Here is a 16,465-nt window from a genome sequence, read left to right as displayed (position 1 = left end):
TTAATTCTTACCATTCATTAATATGAGCTATCTTTCCATTTGTGTCTCCTTCAATTTCTTTATCAATGTCATAGTTTATGGAGTACAGATCTTTCATCTTCTTAATTAAATCTATTCCTAAGTATTTTATTATTTTTGATGCTATTGTGAATTAGATTGTTTTCTTCATTTTTTCAGATAGGTCATCATTAGAGTGTTAAAATGCTCCTGTCTTGTGTTTACTTTGGCAGCACATATACTAAAATTGGAATGATGCAGAGAAGATTAGCGTGATCACTGAACAAGGATGACATGAAAAACTGGTAAGCATTCCATATTTAAAAAAATGAAACAAAACAAAATTCTTGTCTTTTATATATTGATCCTGTATTTGGCAGCTTTACTAAATTTGTTTATTCAAATTTTTTGTGAAGTTTTTAGGATTTTTTAAACATGTAAATTCATGTTATCCAAAAAAGAAAACTTTACGTCTTTTTTTTTTTTTTTTTGAGTCTCTTATTTCTTTGTGTTCCTTGTTTCTCAGGCTACGACATCCAGTAATATGTCAAATGAGAGTAGTGAAAGTGGACACACTTGTCTTTTTCTGATCTTTAAGGGAAAACTTTCAAACTTTTTTGATTGAATATGAGATTAGCTCTGGGCTTGCAATATGTGTTTTTTCTTTAATGGATTTATTAAATTATTTTTTTAAATTTTTTATAAACATATAATGTGTTTTTATCCCTAGGGTTACAGGTCTGTGAATCACCAGGTTCACACATTTCACAGCACTAACCATCACTCACCATAGCTCTTGCCCTCCCCAATGCCCATACCCCCACCATCCTCTCCCAACACACCTCCCCCCAGCAACCCTCAGTCTGTTTTGTGAGTTTCAGTCTTTTATGGTTTGTCTCCCTCACAATCCCATCTTCTTTTTTCTTTTCGTACGCCTGAAACCGCCTATGTTGCATCTCTACTTCATCATATCAGGGAGATCATAGGATAGTTGTTTTTCTCAGATTGATTTATTTCGCCAAGCATAATACCCTCTAGTTCCATCCACGTCATCACAAATAGCAGGATTTCATTTCTTTGATGGCTGCATAGTATTCCATTGTACATATATACCACATCTTATTTATTGATTCATCTGTTGAAGGACATTTAGGTTCTTTCCATAGTTTCACTATTGTGGACATTGCTGCTATAAACATTTGGGTGCATGTGCCCCTTCAGAATGCCATGTTTGTATCTGTAGGGTATATACCCAGTACTACAATCACTAGGTCATAGGGTAGTTCTATTTTCAGCTTTTTAAGGCACTACCACGCTGTTTTCCAGAGTGGTTGCACCAGCTTGCATTCCCACGTACAGTGTAGGAGGGTTGCCCTTTCTCCACATCCTCGCCAGCATCTGTCATTGACTGACTTGTTCAATTTAGCCATTCTGAAACGTGTGAGGTGGTATCTCATTCTGGTTTTGATTTGTATTTCCCTGATGCCGAGTGATGTGGAGAATTTTTTCATGTGTCCGTTGGCCATTTAGATGTATTCTTTGCAGAAATGTCTGTTCATGTCCTCTGCCTATTTCTTTATTGGATTATTTGTTCTTAGGGTGTTGAGTTTGATAAGCTCTTTATAGATTTTGGATACTGGCCCTTTATCTGGTATGTCATTTGCAAATATCTTCACCCAGATAATTTCTGAGAGTCATCTTTTGGCTTTGTTAACTGTTTCCTTTGCTGGGCAAAAGCTTTTTGATCTGATGAAATCCCAATAGTTCATTCTTGCCCTTGCTTCCCTTGCCTTTGGCGATGTTCCTAGGAAGAAGTTGCTGCTGTTGAGGTCAAAGAGGTTGCTACCTGTTCTCTCCTCAAGGATTTTGATGGATTCCTATCTCACATTATGCTTCTTCATCCATTTCCAGTCTATTTTCATGTATGGTGTAAGGAAATGATCCAATGTCATTTTTCTGCATGTGGCTGTTCAATTTTCCCGACCCTAAGGCCAGGGACTCCTTCTCTTCCCTGGGGGCGGCGTGCTGCGCCTTCCCCACACTTGCTCTTGGGGAGCGCGGTGACACACGTGTGCGACCACGCTTCTCTCTCAGGCAGAGGGGATTCTAGGGCAAAGAGTATTTCGCTCCATGCGGGTATCTTCCAACCAGCTGTGGAGACTAGCTCAGGCAAGCAGCAGCAACCCCAAACCCAACTCTGATTTCCCAACGAATGCTGAGCTTTCCTAGGGGAGATGCCCAGGCAAAGAGGATACCCCTGTATGCGGGTTTCTCCCACCAGGAGACTGGGCTCAGGCAACCAGCAGCAGCCCGCAGAACATTTCTCAGCAAATGCTGTGCTTTCGCAGAGGCTTTGGCTTGGAGGGAACAGCACTTCGCCACTGCTTCCTCAGCAAGGCTTCTGTCATGTAAGGGAAGAAGAGCTGCAGGAGAGCTGGTGCATCTTGGGCGTTGCTTTCCCTGGCTCCATGTTCGCGTCCTGGGTTCACCCTGCCAGGCCAAACTAAGCAGACACAGCCACAACCGTGCAGTAGCTTGCGTAGCCTAGGATGGCACTCTATGCACACTACAATCTCCCGGTGTAGGCATCGCTTGGCCTTTTACTCTGGCACTCAGGCTGATTCGCGGACTAGGCCAGTGCTTTCCCCACAGGAAAGGAGAGGTGACAGGATCCCTGCACAAGGCCTCTGCACTGGGATTGGGATCTATGGGGGACTGTCTCCACTCCATCCCCGGCACACCCCCTGCCACCCACAATGCTGCCACATCTTGGTGGAAGAGGGAATCTGACTGCCCCTTTCTCCAAGGGGTTGTTTCTGCAAGTTCTGTGTATGGCACCTGGGGGCAAGCCCAGCTGCCCTTGGCACAGGTGGCCAAGGAGATGCTGTCCCCTTGGGACCAGAGGCACAGGACAGGCCTGCCTTCTGCCCAGACTCCTTCCTCAGAGTGGAGCACGTGCCCCTGCCCTAGTCCTCCCCTCATGTCTCCTTTGCAGCCAGGCTTTCATCTCTCCGCACAGGGAGCGGGTGACACTTGTCTTGACACTTTCTTGCTGTTCGAACACGGCAGGCTATCCTGCTTCACGAGCGTTTCCCGACCCAAAGGCCAATGGGTCCTTCTCTTCCCCGGGGGTGGCGTGCTGTGCCTTCCCCACACTTGCTCCTGGGGAGCGCGATGATAGACGTGTGCGACCACGCTTCTCTCTCAGGCAGAAGGGATGCTAGGGCAAAGAGTATTTCGCTACATGCGGGTATCTTCCACCGTGCTGCGGAGACTAGCTCAGGCAAGCAGCAACAGCATCCCCAAACCCAACTCTGATTTCCCAAAGACTGCTGTGCTTTCCCAGGGGAGATGCCCAGGCAAAGAGGCTTTCGCTGTATGCGGGTATCTCCCACCGCGAGACTGGGCTCAGGCAAGCAGCAGCCCGCAGAACATTTCCCAGCGAATGCTGGGCTTTCACAGAGGCTTTGGCTTGGAGCGAAAAGCAGTTCGCTGCTGCTTCCTCAGCGAGGCTTCTGTCGCGTCAGGGAAGAAGAGCTGCAGGATTGCTGGTGCCTCTTCGGAGTTGCTTCCCGGGCTCCATGTTCCAGTCCTGGTTTCACCCTGCTAGGCTGAACTAAGCAGACACAGCCACAAACGTGCAGTCGCTTGCGTAGCCTAGGATGGCACTCTATGCACACTAGCATCTCCCGGTGTAGGCATCGCGTGGCCTTTTACTCTGGCGCTCAGGCAGACTCGCGGACTAGGCCAGTGCTTTCACCACAGGAAAGGAGAGGTGACAGGATCCCTGCACACCGCCCCGTGCCCTGATTAGGGAGCTTTGGGAGACTGTCCCCTCTCCTTCCCCTTAACCCCGTGCCTCCTCCAAGCTTCCACATCCTGGAGGAAGATGGCATCTGATGACCAGTTCTTTCTGGGAGTTGTTTCTCGAGTTCAGGGTAGGCGCCTGGTGGCAAGCCCATGTCTCCACCACGGACAGGTGGCCAAGGAGCTGCTGTCTCCTTGGGCCCAAAGGCTCAGGACAGGCGTGCTTTCTGCCCAGACTCCTTCCTCAGAGTGGAGCCCTTTCCCCTGCCCTAATCTTCCCCTCGTGTCTCCTTAGCAGCCAGACTTCCGTCCCTCTGCAGTGACAGACGTGTCCCTTTCCTTAAGGCTCTTTCCACAGGCGTCACCGCGCTTCTCTCTCAGGCAGAGGGGAAGCTCAGGCCAAGAGGATTTCGCTCCATGAGGGTTTATTACACCGTGCTGTGGAGACAAGCTCCGGGAAGCAGCAGGCAACATCCCACAGACCCGACCCTGATTTCCCAAAGAAAGCTGTGCCTTCCCAGAGGGGATGCCCGGGCAAAGAGGCTTTCGCTCTATGCGGGTTTCTCCCATCGTTCTGCGAATACTAGGCTAAGGGAAGCAAAAAAGCAGCCCACAGAACCGACTCTGATTTCCCAGCGACTGCTATGCTTTCGCAGAGGTTTTCAGCTTGGCGCAAACCGCACTTCGCTGCTGGTTCCTCAGCAAGGCTTTGGTCTTTTGCTCTGTCGCGGCAAGGAAGAAGAGCCGCGGGGGAGCTGGTGCCTCTTGGGCCTTCCTTTCCCGGGCTCCAAGTTTGCGCCCGGGGTTCACCTTGCTAAGCCGAACTAAGCAGACACAGTAACAACCCTGAAGCAGCGTGCGTGGCCTACCATGGCACTCTATGCCTATTACCATTTCCTAGTGTAGGTTAGGCTTTGCCTTTTGCTCAGGCACTCAGGCAGACTCAGGGTCTAGGCCAGTGCCTTCACCACAGGAGAGAGGAGGCAACAGGATCCCTGCACACAGCCCCTGCACTGGGATTGGGATCTGTGGGGGACTGTCTCCACTCCATCCCCGGCACACCCCCTGCCACCCACAACGCTGCCACATCTTGGTGGAAGACTGCATCTGACTGCCCATTTTAACATGGGGTGATTCTGCGAGTTCCGTGTATGGCACCTGGGGGCAAGCCCGGCTGCCCTTGGCACAGGTGGCCAAGGAGATGCTGTCCCCTTGGGACCAGAGGCACAGGACAGGCCTAGCTTCTGCCCCGACTCCTTCCTCAGAGTGGAGCACGCGCCCCTGCCTAGTCGTCCCGTCATGTCTCCTTAGCAGTCAGGCTTCCATCTCTCCGCACAGGGAGCGGTGACACTTGTCTTGCCACTGGCCTGCTGTTCATGCACAGCAGGCTATCCTGATTCCTGAGCGTTTCCAGACCCCAAAGCCTAAGGCTCCTTGTCTTCCCCGGGGGCGGCGTGCTGCACCTTCCCCACACATGCTCCTGGGGAGCGCGGTGACACACGTGTGCGACCACGCTTCTCTCTCAGGGAGAAGGGATGCTAGGGCAAAGAGTATTTCGCTCCATGCGGGTATCTTCCACCATGCTGCTGAGATTAGCTCAGGCAAGCAGCAGCAGCATCCCCAAACCCAACGAATGCTGTGCCCAGAAAAAGACGCTTTCGCTGTATGCGGGTATCTCCCACCGCGAGACTGGGCTCAGGCAAGCAGCAGCAGCCCGCAGAACATTTATCAGCGAATATTGTGCTTTCGCAGAGGCTTTGGCTTGGAGGGAACAGCACGTCGCCGCTGCTACCTCTGCAAGGCTTCAGTCGCATCAGGGAAGAAGAGCTGCGGGAGAGCTGGTGCCTCTTGGGACTTGCTTTCCCGGACTCCATGTTCGCGTCCTGGGTTCACCCTGCCAGGCCGAACTAAGCAGACACAGCCACAACCGTGCAGTAGCGTGTGTAGCCTAGGATGGCACTCTATGCACACTAGCATCTCCCGGTGTAGGCATCGCTTGGCCTTTTACTCTGGCGCTCAGGCAGACTCGCGGACTAGGCCACTGTTTCCCCACAGGAAAGGAGAGGTGACAGGATCCCTGCACACCGCCCGTGCACTGAATAGGGAGCTTTGGGGGACTGTCCCCACTCCTTCCACTTAAACCCCGTGCCTCCCCCAAGCTTCCACATCCTGGAGGAAGACAGCATCTGATGACCAGTTCTTTCTGGGAGTTGTTTCTCGAGTTCAGGGTAGGCGCCTGGTGGCAAGCCCATGTCTCCACCACGGACAGGTGACCACAGAGCTGCTGTCTCCTTGGGCCCAAAGGCTCAGGACAGGCATGCTTTCTGCCCAGAGTCCTTCCTCAGAGTGGAGCCCTTTCCCCTGCCCTAATCTTCCCCTCGTGTCTCCTTAGCAGCCAGACTTCCGTCCCTCTGCAGTGACAGACCTGTCCCATTCCTTAAGGCTCTATCCACATGCGTCACCGCGCTTCTCTCTCAGGCAGAGGGGATGCCCAGGCCAAGAGGATTTCGCTCCATGAGGGTTTATTACACCGTGCTGTGGAGACTAGCTCCAGGAAGCAGCAGGCAACATCCCACAGACCCGACCCTGATTTCCCAAAGAAAGCTGTGCCTTCCCAGAGGGGATGCCCGGGCAAAGAGGCTTTCGCTCTATGCGGGTTTCTCCCATCGTGCTGCGAATTCTAGGCTAAGGCAAGCAAAAAAAGCAGCCCACAGAACCGACTCTGATTTCCCAGCGACTGCTATGCTTTCGCAGAGGTTTTCAGCTTGGCGCAAACCGCCCTTCGCTGCTCCTTCCTCAGCAAGGCTTTGGTTGTTCTCTCTGTCGCGGCAAGGAAGAAGAGCCGCGGGGGAGCTGGTGCCTCTTGGGCCTTGCTTTCCCGGGCTCCAATTTCGCTCCCGTGGTTCACCTTGGTATGCCGAACTAAGCAGACACAGTCACAAACCTGCAGCAGCGTGCGTGGCGTAGCATGGCACTCTATGCCTATTACCATCTCCTGGCGTAGGTTAGGTTTTGCCTTTTGCTCAGGCACTCAAGCAGAATCAGGGTCTAGGCTAGTGCCTTCACCATAGGGGAGAGGAGGCGACAGGATCCCTGCACACAGCCCGTGCACTGGGATTGGGAACTGTCTCCACTCCTTCCCCGACACAACCCCTGCCACCCACAACGCTGCCACATCTTGGTGGAAGACGGCATCTGACTGCCCGTTTCTCCATGGGGTTGTTTCTGCGAGTTCCAGATATGGCACCTGGGGGCAAGCCCGTCTGCCCTTGGGACAGGTGGCCAAGGAGATGCTGTCCCCTTGGGACCAGAGGCACAGGACAGGCCTGGCTTCTGCCCAGACTCCTTCCTCAGAGTGGAGCATGCGCCCCTGCCTAGTCGTCCCCTCATTTCTTCTTAGCAGCAAGGCTTCCATCTCTCCGCACAGGGAGCGGTGACACTTGTCTTGCCACTGGCCTGCTGTTCATGCACAGCAGGCTACCCTGCTTCCGGAGCGTTTCCCGACCACAAAGCCAAAGGCTCCTTGTCTTCCCCGGGGGCGGCGTGCTGCACCTTCTCCACACTTGCTCCTGGGGAGCGCGGTGACAGACGTGTGCGACCACGCTTCTCTCTCAGGGAGAAGGGATGCTAGGGCAAAGAGTATTTCACTCCATGCGGGTATCTTCCATCCTGCTGCTGAGACTAGCTCAGGCAAGCAGCAGCAGCATCCCCAAACCCAACTCTGATTTCCCAATGAATGCTGTGCTTTCCTAAGGGTGATGCCCAGGCAAAGAGGCTTTCGCTGTATGCGGGTTTCTCCCACCGCGAGACTGGGCTCAGGCAAGCAGCAGCCCGCAGAACATTTCCCAGGGAATGCTGGGCTTTCGCAGAGGCTTTGGCTGGGAGAGAACAGCACTTCGCCGCTGCTTCATCAGCGAGGCTTCTGTCGCGTCAGGGAAGAAGAGCTGCAGGATTGCTGGTGCCTTTTCGGTGTTGATTCCTGGGCTCCATGTTCGAGTCCTGGTTTCACCGTGCCAGGCTGAACTAAGCTGACACAACCACAACCGTGCAGTAGCGTGAGTAGCCTAGGATGGCACTCTAGGCACCCTACAATCTCCCGGTGTAGGCATCGCGTGGCTTTTTACTCTGGTGCTCAGGCGGACTCACGGACTAGGCCACTGCTTTCCCCACAGGAAAGGAGAGGTGACAGGATCCCTGCACACCGACCGTGCACTGAATAGGGAGCTTTGGGGGACTGTCCCCACTCCTTCCACTTAAACCCCGTGCCTCCCCAAGCTTCCACATCTTGGAGGAAGATGGCATCTGATGGCCAGTTCTTTCTGGGAGTTGTTTCTCGAGTTCAGGGTAGGCGCCTGGTGGCAAGCCCATGTCTCCACCACGGACAGGTGGCCAAGGAGCTGCTGTCTCCTTGGGCCCAAAGGCTCAGGACAGGCATGCTTTCTGTCCAGACTCCTTCCTCAGAGTGGAGCCCTTTCCCCTGCCCTAATCTTCCCCTCGTGTCTCCTTAGCAGCCAGGCTTCCGTCACTCTGAAGTGACAGACGTGTCCCTTTCCTTAAGGCTCTATCCACAGACGACACTGCGCTTCTCTCTCAGGCAGAGGGGAAGCCCAGGCCAAGAGGATTTCGCTCCATGAGGGTTTTTTACACCGTGCTGTGGAGACTAGCTCCGGCAAGGAGCAGGCAGCATCCCACAGATCCGACCCTGATTTCCCAAAGAAAGCTGTGCCTTCCCAGAGGGGATGCCCGGGCAAAGAGGCTTTCGCTCTATGCGGGTTTCTCCCATCGTGCTGCGAATACTAGGCTAAGGCAAGCAACAAAAGCAGCCCACAGAACCGACTCTGATTTCCCAGCGACTGCTATGCTTTTGCAGAGGTTTTCAGCTTGGCGCAAACCGCCTTTCGCTGCTGCTTCCTCAGCAAGGCTTTGGTTGTTCGCTCTGTCACGGCAAGGAGGAAGAGCCGTGGGAGAGCTGGTGCCTCTTGGGCTTTGCTTTCCTGGGCTCCATGTTGGCGCCCTGGGTTCACCCTGCCAGTCCGAACTAAACAGACACAGCCACAACCCTGCAGCAGCGTGCGTGGCCTAGGATGGCACTCAATGCATACTTGGCCTTTGGCCTTGGCCCTCAGGCGGACTCGCGGACTAGGTCAGTGCCTCCTCACAGGGAGGAGATGCGACAGAATCCCTCAACACTGCCATTTACTGGAATGGGGAGCCTGCCACCGATGACGCTGTCACATCTTGGAGGAAGATGGCTCTGACTGCGCATTTTTCGAGGGAGCTGTTTCTGCGAATTCTGGGTATGGCGCCAGGTAGCTAGCCCAAGTCTGCCCTACGGACAGTTGTTCAAGGAGATGCTGTCCCCTTGGGACCAGAGGCACAGGACAGGCCTGCCTTCTGCCCAGACTCCTTCCTCAGAGTGGAGCCCGCGCCCCTGCCCTAGTCGTCCCTTCATGTCTCCTTAGCAGCCAGGCTTCCTCTCTCTGCACCGGGAGCGGGTGACATTTGTCTTGCCACCAGCCTGCTGTTCCTGCCAGGGCAGGCTCTCCTGCTTCCCACCCTTTTCCCGACCACAAGGCCAAGGGCTCCTTCTCTTCTCTGCGGGCGGCGTGCTGCGCCTTCCCCAGACTTGCTCCTGGGGAGCGCAGCGACAGACATGTGCAACCACGCTTCTCTCTCAGATCTCAAATACACAACATAACCCTACACCTAAAGGAGTTGCAGAAAGAGCAACAAGGAACGCCTAAACTCAGCAGGAGAAGAGGAATAATAAAGATCAGAGCAGAAATCAATGAAATAGAAACAAATAAACAAAGAAACAAAAACCACAAAAAACCAACAACAACAAAAACAATAGAACAATATAACAAATCAACGAAACTAGGAGCTGGTTCTTTGAAAGAATTAATAAGATTGATAAACCCCTTTCCAGACTTATCAAAAAGAAAAGAGAAAGAACCCAAATAAATAAAATCATGAATGAAAGAGGAGAGATCACAACCAACACCAAAGAAATACAAACAATTATAAGAACATACTATGAGCAACTCTACGCCAACAAATTCAACAATCTGGTAGAAATGGATACATTCCTAGAGACATATAAACTACCACAACTGAACCAGGAAGAAATAGAAAACCTGAGCAGACCCATAACCAGTACGGAGATTGAAACAGTCATCAAAAATCTCCAAACAAACAAAAGCCCCGGGCCAGATGGCTTCCCAGGGGAATTCTACCAAACATTTAAAGAAGAATTAATTCCTATTCTCAATGGAAATGGAAGGAAAACTTCCAAACTCTTTTTTACTGAGGCCAGCATCACCTTGATCCCAAAACCAGACAAGGATCCCATCAAAAAAGAGAACTACAGACCAATATCCTTGATGAACACAGATGCGAAAATTCTCACCAAAATACTAGCCAATAGGATTCAACAGTACATTAAAAGGATTATTCACCACGACCAAGTGGGATTTATTCCAGGGCTACAAGGTTGGTTCAACATCTGCAAATCAATCAATGTGATACAACACATCAATAAAAGAAAGAACAAGAACCATATGATACTCTCAATAGATGCTGAAAAAGCATTTGACAAAGTGCAGTATCCCTTCCTGATTAAAACTCTTCAAAGTGTAGGGATAGAGGGCACATATTATCAATATTATCAAAGACATCTATGAAAAACCCACTGCAAATATCATTCTCAATGGAGAAAAACTGAATACTTTTCCGCTGAGGTCAGGAACACGGCAGGGATGTCTGTTATCACCACTGCTATTCAACATCGTACTAGAAGTCCTAGCCTCAGCAGACAACAAAAAGAAATTAAAGGCATCCAAATTTTGCCAAATTGGCAAAAGAGAAGTCAAACTATCCCTGTTTTCAGATGATATGATACTGTATGTGGAAAACTTAAAGGACTCCACTTGTAAAGTGTCAGTATATAAAAGTGTCAGTATATAAAATCAATGCACACAAATTGGTTGCATTTTTTTAAACCAACAAGACTGAAGAAATAGAAATTAAGGAGTGAATCCCATTTACAATTGCACCCCAAACCCTAAGATACCTAGGAATAACACTAACCAAAGAGACAATCTATACTCAGAAAACTCTAAAGTACTCATGAAAGAAATTGAAGAAGACACAAAGAAATGGAAAAATGTTCCATGCTCCTGTATTGGAAGAACAAATATTGTGAAAATGTCTATGCTACCTAAAGCAATCTACACATTTAATGCAATCCCTATCAAAATCCCATCCATTTTTTTCAAAGAAATGGGACAAATAATCCTAAAATATATATGCAACCACAAAATACCTCGAATAGCCAGAGGAATATTGAAAAAGAAAGCCAAAGTTGTTGGCATCACAATTCCAGACCTCAAGCTCTATTACAAAGTTGTCATCATCAAGATAGTAGCGAACTGTCCCCAAAACAGACATAGATCAATGAAACAGAATAGAGATCCCAGAAATACACCCTCAACTCTATGCTCAACTAATCGTCAACAAAGCAGGAAGGAATGTCCAATGGAAAAAAGACAGCCTCTTCAAAAAATAGTGTTGGGAAAATTGAACAGCCACATGCAGAAAAATGAAATTGGACCATTTTCTTACACCATACATGAAAATAGACTGAAAATGGATGAAGAAGCATAATGTGAGAGAGGAATCCATCAAAATCCTTGAGGAGAGAGCAGGTAGCAACCTTTGACCTCAGCAGCAGCAACTTCTTTTTAGGAACATCGCCAAAGGCAAGGGAAGCAGGGGCAAGAATGAACTATTGGGATTTCATCAGATCAAAAAGCTTTTGCCCAGCAAAGGAAACAGTTAACAGAGCCAAAAGATGACTCTCAGAATTTATCTGGGAGAAGATATTTGCAAATGACATACCAGATAAAGGGCCAGTATCCAAAATCTATAAAGAGCTTATCAAACTCAACACCCTAAGAACAAATAATCCAATGAAGAAATGGGCAGTGACATGAACAGACATTTCTGCAAAGAATACATCCAAATGGCCAACAGACACATGAAAAAATGCTCCACATCACTCGGCATCAGGGAAATACAAATCAAAACCAGAATGAGATACCACCTCACACGTTTCAGAATGGCTAAAATGAACAAGTCAGTCAATGACAGATGCTGGCGAGGATGTGGAGAAAGGGCCACCCTCCTACACTGTACGTGGGAATGCAAGCTGGTGCACCCACTCTGGAAAACAGCGTGGAGGTGCCTCAAAAAGCTGAAAATAGAACTACCATATGACCTAGTGATTGTAGTATTGGGTATATACCCTACAGATACAAACGTGGCATTCAGAAGGGGCACATGCACCCAAATGTTTATAGCAGCAATGTCCACAATAGTGAAACTATGGAAAGAACCTAAATGTCCTTCAACAGATGAATCAATAAATAAGATGTGGTATATATGTACAATGGAATACTATGCAGCCATCAAAGAAATGAAATCCTACTATTTGTGATGACGTGGATGGAACTAGAGGGTATTATGCTTGGCGAAATAAATCAATCTGAGAAAAACAACTATCCTATGATCTCCCTGATATGATGAAGTAAGATGCAACATAGGCGGTTTCAGGCGTACGAAAAGAAAAATAAAAGAAGATGGGATTGTGAGGGAGACAAACCATAAAAGACTGAAACTCACAAAACAGACTGAGGGTTGCTGGGGGGAGTGTGTTGGGAGAGGATGGTGGGGGTATGGACATTTGGGAGGACAGGTGCTATGGTGAGTGATGGTGAGTGCTGTGAAATGTGTGAACCTGGTGATTCACAGACCTGTACCCCTAGGGATAAAAACACATTATATGTTTATAAAAAATTTTAAAAAATACTTTAAAAAATCCATTAAAGAAAAAACACATATTGCAAGCCCAGAGTTAATCTCATATTCAATCAAAAAAGTTTGAAAGTTTTCCCCTTAAAGATCAGAAAAAGACAAGTGTGTCCACTTTCACTACTCTCATTTGACATATTACTGGATGTCCTAGCCAGAGAAACAAGGAACACAAAGAAATAAGAGTCTCAAAAAAAAAAAGAAAAAGGAAGAAGTAAAGTTTTCTTTTTTGGATAACATGAAAATACATGTTAAAAAAATCCTAAAAACTTCACAAAAAATTTGAATAAACAAATTTAGTAAAGCTGCCAAATACAAGATCAATATATAAAAGACAAGAATTTTGTTTTGTTTCATTTTTTTTAATATGGAATGCTAACCAGTTTTTCATGTCATCCTTGTTCAGTGATCACGCTTATCTTCTCTGCATCATTCCAATTTTAATGTGCTGCCAAAGTAAGCACAAGACAGGAGCATTTTAACACTCTAATGATGACCTATCTGAAAAAATGAAGAAAACAATCTAATTCACAATAGCATCAAAAATAATAAAATACTTAGGAATAGATTTAACTAAGAAGATGAAAGATCTGTACTCCATAAACTATGACATTGATAAAGAAATTGAAGGAGACACAAATGGAAAGATAGCTCATATTTATGAATGGTAAGAATTAACATTGTTAAAATGTCCATACTACCGAAAACCATCTGTAAATCCAATTCCTATCAAAAATCCAATGTTAGGGGCGCGTGGGTGGCTCAGTGGGTTAAGCCACTGCCTTCGCCTGAGTTCATGATCCCAGGGTCCTGGGATCGAGCCCCGCATCAGGCTCTCTGCTCAGCAGGAAGCCTGATTCCTCTTCTCTCTCTGCCTGCCTCTCTGCCTGCTTGTCATCTCTGTCTGTCAAATAAATAAATTAAAATCTTAAAAAAATCCAATATTATTTTTTTACAGAAGTAAGTAAAGAATCCTAAAATTTATATGAGACCATAAAAGACAACAAATAATGAAAGCAGTTCTGAGAAAGAATGAAGAAGAGAAATTACACTTCTTGATTTGAAACTATACTACAAAGCCCTCATGCTCAATACAATAACGTATACTGGCATAAAAACAGACCAATAAACAAGTAGAACAGAATTGAGAGTCCAGAAATAAATCCTTTCATACAGTCACCTAATACTCGACAGGGGCCAACATATGTAATGGGTAAAGATAGTCTGTTCAATAAATGATATTTAAAACTGAATAGTCACATAGACAGTATGAAACTGGAACCTTATATCACTCATAAGTCTTAACTTGAAATAGATTAAAGACTTAAAGGTGATGCATGAAACTACATTTCCTAAAGGAAAACATAGGAAAAATTCTCCTTGACATTGGTCTTGCCAATAGTTTTCTGGATACCAGACAAAAACACAAGCAAAAAAAGCAAAATTAAATAAATGGTACTACATCAAACTAAAGTTTCTGCATTGCCAAAAAAAAAAGAGAGAATGAAAACACAATCCACAGAATGTAAGAAAATACTTACAAATCTTATATCTCAAAAGAGGTTAATAACCAACAGATACAAAGAGAAAAAATATATATAATTAAAAAAATAGCAAAAGGATCTCAATAGACTTTTTTTTTTCAAAAAAGTTATATAAATGACCAACAGGAGCATTAAAAAGTGCTCAACGTAAAAAACTCAGGGCAAAGTCATTATGTTGTTGTTGTTGTTATTTACCTCTGAAAAACACAGCAAGATATTACTACCTATTAGAATATATAGTACAAAAAAATTGAAACTAACAAATTTTGGTAAATATTGGGGAAAATGGGGAACTTATGCACTGTGATAGGAATATAAATTTGTATGGAAAACAGTATGGACATTATTCATATTATTAAAAGTAAAATTACCATATGATTCAGTAATCCCAGTTCTAGGTATATATCTAAAGGAAACGAATTCACTGTTCAAAGACATATGTGAACTCTTATGTTTATTATAAAATTATTAACTCTAAGCAAGTGATGGAAATAACTTCAGTATCCATTAATGGATGAATGAATAAAATAAGTATGGTAAATATATACTATCGAATACTACTTAACCATGAAAAATTAAGAAACACTGCCATTTACAACAGCATGGATGGATCTTGAAGGCGTTATTCTAAGTGAAATATTTCAAAGATTTTATATATTTTTTTAATTTATGTATTATGATATCCCTTACATACAGAATCTGAGGAAAAGGCAAACTAATGGAAACTTAGAGTTGAGTTGACAAGGGGTGAACCTGGGGTGGAGTAAGGTGGTCAAAGGGTGCAAACTTGCAACTATAATATGAAAAAGTTCTGGGGATCTAATGTGCAGCATGATGATCATAGTTAATAAAATATACATACTTTTTTTTTATTGTGCTTCCCTTTATTAAACTTTGCATATATCACATTCTTACAAGTTGAAAGTTTATAGCAATCTGGTATAAAAGAGGTCTGCTGCCACCATTTTTCTAACAACATTTGTTCATTTTGTGTCTCTCTGTCACATGTTGGTAATTCTTGCAATATTTCAAGTTTTTTCATTATTATTGTATTTGTTATGGTGATCTGTGATCAGTAATTATGACCCACTGACTCAGAACTAGTTTACTTAAGGTATATACGTTGTTTTTCTTTAAAAACATAATGTATAGTGTTTATTTTTTATATGCACTGGGAAACATAATTTTTTATATGCACTGGGAAACCAAAAAAAATAATAATTTGACTTAGTTTATTGAGATAATGACTTTATTGAGGCAGTCTGGAACAAAACCCACAAGACCTCTGAAGTTTATCTCTACTATACTATATACATAAAAGTTGCTAAGAGAGTAGATTTTAAAATTCCTTACGATACATGCATAAAAAACAGTGGCAACTATACGAGATAGTAGATGTATTAACATTTTTATGTAGATTATATTGCAATAAAAATGTATACCAATTTATCAAATTGTACAAAATTTACACAATGTTAAAAGTTTGCAATGTTATAAGAAATCATTTCTTAAATTCACAAATTATAATATGTCGATTTTTTTCAATAAAGCTGGAAAAAACTTTTTGTAGAATTAATCTATTTTTCAAAAAAGGAAGTAAGGAAGTAGAAACTGCAACTAACTCTGAAATAGTAGAATATAAAATCCATTTTTGTTATATACACTGTGACAAAAACTATTACTTAGTTTACAATGAAGGAGTACTTATGAAGCATGAAGGATGGTCTATAAATAAGGCTGAAAGAGCTCAGTTTTAAGGTTTAAATTTAAAATGTTATTTTGAAATACTAAACTGACCACCCAGTTTTCCAAACATAAATGTCTTAACTGCATGAATTTATTTCATACAACTCTATAATCTAGTTTCATAAGAAAGCAGCATGCAAATTTTGAATAAGACAGACTTGCTTAAGTTTCTTTATGTTCAACAGTAAAGGATACTTCCCTAAAAATAAATAGAAGAAAAATCAGCATATTTATTATGATAATTATTATTCATAATGAGATTCATATTGAATTAGGGAATATATATCCTCAGAGGGGGTAAAGTAAAATGAAATTTATTTTGGTAAATGTGTCTATGAATAGTCAATACAATGCCTCAATATAAATGAATATTACCATTTTGAACAATTTAATTACTATTATTAGAATTTTTATAAGTATAAAAATAGCTATCATTTTAGCATGGAATATGAGACTCTCATGCTCCATGCTTCATCACATCCACAAAACAACTCTGCATA

General features: G+C 45.1%; 2 non-coding genes across 2 annotated transcripts; one reads left to right on the top strand and one right to left on the bottom strand.

Annotated features, from left to right (window-relative positions):
* The first annotated feature begins 214 nt into the window (after positions 1-214).
* LOC131808673 (U6 spliceosomal RNA) lies at positions 215-321 on the top strand. Its single transcript, XR_009344882.1, has one exon. It is a non-coding gene; the product is annotated as a U6 spliceosomal RNA (small nuclear RNA).
* A 12,715-nt stretch (positions 322-13,036) lies between these two features.
* On the bottom strand, positions 13,037-13,139 carry LOC131808707 (U6 spliceosomal RNA). The gene has a single exon (XR_009344913.1). It is a non-coding gene; the product is annotated as a U6 spliceosomal RNA (small nuclear RNA).
* Between the last annotated feature and the right edge of the window lie 3,326 nt (positions 13,140-16,465).

Source organism: Mustela lutreola, chromosome 9, assembly GCF_030435805.1.
Source record: "Mustela lutreola isolate mMusLut2 chromosome 9, mMusLut2.pri, whole genome shotgun sequence".
In the NCBI taxonomy this organism is placed as follows: domain Eukaryota; kingdom Metazoa; phylum Chordata; class Mammalia; order Carnivora; family Mustelidae; genus Mustela; species Mustela lutreola.
The sequence above is the reverse complement of the archived record's forward strand: the minus strand, read 5'-3'. Positions and strand labels throughout refer to the sequence as shown.